At 43.8% G+C, this 3350-nt stretch overlaps 1 protein-coding gene across 1 annotated transcript in view; it reads right to left on the bottom strand.

Annotated features, from left to right (window-relative positions):
• BFSP2 (beaded filament structural protein 2) overlaps positions 1 to 3350 on the bottom strand; it is a 64914-nt gene that overhangs the window by 8134 nt on the left and 53430 nt on the right. The window lies entirely within an intron of this gene.

Below are 3350 nucleotides of genomic sequence, written 5' to 3'. Positions count from 1 at the left end.
GAGATGGAGTTTTGCTCTTGTTGCTCAGGCTGGAGTGCAATGGTGCAATCTTGGCTCACCGCAACCTCCGCCTCCTGGTTCAAATTATTCTCCTGACTCAGCCTTCCGAGTAGCTGGGATTACCAGCATGTGCCACCACGCCCAGTAAATTTTGTAATTTTAGTAGAGACGGAGTTTCTCCATGTTGGTCAGGCTGGTCTCGAACTCCTGACCTCAGGTGATCCACCCGCCTTGGCCTCCCAAAGTGCTGGGGTTACAGGTATGAGCCACCGCAACTGGCAGGAAGCTCTGTGTTTTTAACCTTCTCCCCAGAGCATGATGGACAGGGTCTGATCCCTCCCCATATATTCAGGGGAGCAGGTCATTGTTACTCCTCTTTTCTGGGGAAAAGATGAACAATGAGAGATCATCCCCATTTTCTTCAATGCAGTCTGATGGAATGTCTCCTAGCCAAGAATGTAGGAGGGAAAAAACTGTGCTTTCCTAGGTTACAGCTTTCTGGAATTACCATTTGTACCACATACGAATATTTATTTATAGAATAATCCAAAGATAGTCCAATCTAATGGACTGACTAAGAAACCCCAACTCAAGGCTGGGTGCAGTAGTTCATGCCTGTAATCCCAGCACTTTTGGAGGCTGAGGTGGGTGGATTACCTAAGGTCAGAAGTTCAAGACCAGTCTGACTAACGTGGTGAAAACCTGTCTCTACTAAAAATACAAAAATTAGCCAGGAGTGGTGGCATGCGCCTGTAGTCCCAGCTACTCAGGAGGCTGAGACAGAATTCTTGAACCCAGGAGGCAGAGGTTGCAGCGAGGTGAGATTGTGCCACTGCACTCCAGCCTGGGTGATAGAGTGAGACTCTGTCTCAAAAAAACACACACACACACACACACACACACACACACACACACACACACACACACACAAAAACCCCAAGTCAAGAAGCTTGTAGCTCAGTAGTAGCACCTCCAATTCTTACAGTCCGAAGCTTTTACAGAGTCCAAAGAATGACCATTAAAGGCTTTGGAGCAGCTGAAGGAGAACAGAAGCCTAGGGCCCAGCTCTGGTTAGCCAATGGCTTGTGTCCCTAGGCCATCATTCAGCCTCTCAAAGTCTCCATTTCTGCCCGTGAAACATAGACAATAATGAATGGAGAATGATACTCGTAATCATATAATGACTCCTTCCTGTGGATTAAGCATGCTGAAACCTTTAGAACCTCAAAAGCATGAAAACACTGGCTGTATATATTTTCTATATGTAAAAAGTAATAGTAGCCAACAAATAACTTTTGTTATTTAATAAATAACAAAATGATAATAGTTAAATGCTACTATGAATAGTTAAATATTTAGTAACAGTTAAATGGTACTAGTTAAATACTATTACTAATAACTAGTATGCATTAGGCACTTGTTCTGTGCCAAGCATCATGTTAACAGTTTTAATCCATTATCTCATTTAATCTTTACAATCCTATGAAGGAGGGGCCAATATTATCCTCATAGCAAATGGAGGCACAGGAAGATTGAGTTATTTGCTCAAGATCATATGGCCAGTGAGGGACAGAAACAGGATTCAAGCCCAGTAGCAGACCCAGAAATGTGCTCTCAACTAGTATTTAATGCTGTCACCTCTATCAATTTAAGATCCCTAAAAGTAGACGTAACTTCTCCCAAACTCAGGTGGATCATTTCGAAATATACTCCTTACCTTCCAAGTTCTTATGATCAGTACCCCAGTTTTTCCCCCCTCTTTGGGATTGGAGTCCTGGCCAGATGGACTGTGTAGGTGGGTAGGAGGCAGGAGGTGGGGCATCCTGGAAGGCACGTGGATTCAGGCACTGTAGCTACAGAGGGTGGCCGGGAGCAGCAGTGAGCTAGAACTGGCTCCTAACAGCTCACAGGAGCTGATTTTTAAATTTTCAGGAATTTTGTAAGCTGACTGCTAAAATGTAGCCATCATTAGAAATTAAATTATATTGTTACAGTTAACTGTAGTAATATAGGTAGCTAATAGGTAACTAGTCAGATATGAACAGGGCAGGAGAGGCATGCCCCACAACCAAGAATGTCAGGCGAGCATCAGATGATGGTCAGGCGGTTGTTAACTGTCTCTCTAAAATAACTGGTCACAGCTGACAGGGAAAACCAGTCTCCCTAAAGACAGAAAAAGCCTGAAACCGGTGATCAGCAGCTTCCCGATAACTCAGGAACTGGTCAAGTGAACTCAAGCATGCACACTAAGGGGCAAAATGGCAGAGTTAAAGTGGTATGTGACCTCCTAGGGACGTTCATCTGGGAAGGGCAGGATGCCTCTAATGAGCATGCGTACAATTCCAGTAAGCACACTGCTCATGCTCCAGCAGGGCACCAGGCATGCGGACCGCCCACCCCAAGGGAAGAATGAGGGGAGAAGGATCCCAGAAGCATGCCAACATATAACACCCCAAGTCAAAAGGTCAAACTGCGCCCTTGTCTTTCAAGTTGCCTGACTGGCCCTCTTCCAAGTGTATTTCCTTCCTTTTGTTTCTGCTCTAGAGTTTTTAAATACACTTTCACTCCTGCTCTAAAACTTGCTTCAATCTCTTCTGCTTTATGCCCCTCAGTAGAATTCTTTCTTCTGAGGAGGCAAGAATTGAGGCTGCTACAGACCCCCTACAGATTGGTCACTGGTAACCAATAATGTGACTTTCTGCTCAATCAGAAATTAGTAATCAAGCATTTTTGTAGTCTGATTTTGTGATACTATTGTTGATGATAGAATTATGAAAAATGGTTGGTCAATTTTACAAGAAATAAGTCATACTGAAGTTATAGGTGTAATTGAAATAGCAAAGTATTTTGTCTTAAATTTGTGTTATTTCAAAAATAATACACATAAATTCAACAGAAATTGTTACATTACTCTTAAGCAGTACTGTGAATTTGATTGGCACATATATGCATATACATACATTTTCCCCAGAAAGCATTTATGAAACATTTGCCATCACTCCCTGGGGAAGAGCCAGGGAAGGCATGGAGGACAAGTTTCAAAGCCTTGGTGGGGAGGACTAGTGTAAAGCTGCTGGCCAAGGCTATAGCCACAGTCCCTTGTGTGATTTGTCCCCTCTCCACCCAGTGAGTGGCTTCTGTGTTACTTACTGGTCTCCAGGCCGAAACACCATGTCTTAGTTTCGTTAGCAAAGATACTGTATCTAAGCGTTTCTCAAATGTTCTTGGACCACCGACATGGTTTTTCACACCATCTTTTTTTTTTTTGAGACGGAGTTTCGCTCTTGTTACCCAGGCTGGAGTGCAATGGCGCGATCTCGGCTCACTGCAACCTCCGCCTCCTGGGTTCA

The sequence above is a fragment of the Cebus imitator genome, unplaced genomic scaffold (assembly GCF_001604975.1).
Source record: "Cebus imitator isolate Cc_AM_T3 unplaced genomic scaffold, Cebus_imitator-1.0 Scaffold340, whole genome shotgun sequence".
Taxonomy (NCBI): Eukaryota; Metazoa; Chordata; class Mammalia; order Primates; family Cebidae; genus Cebus; species Cebus imitator.
Note: the sequence above shows the minus strand (reverse complement) of the source record. Positions and strands in the feature narration are given on the sequence as shown.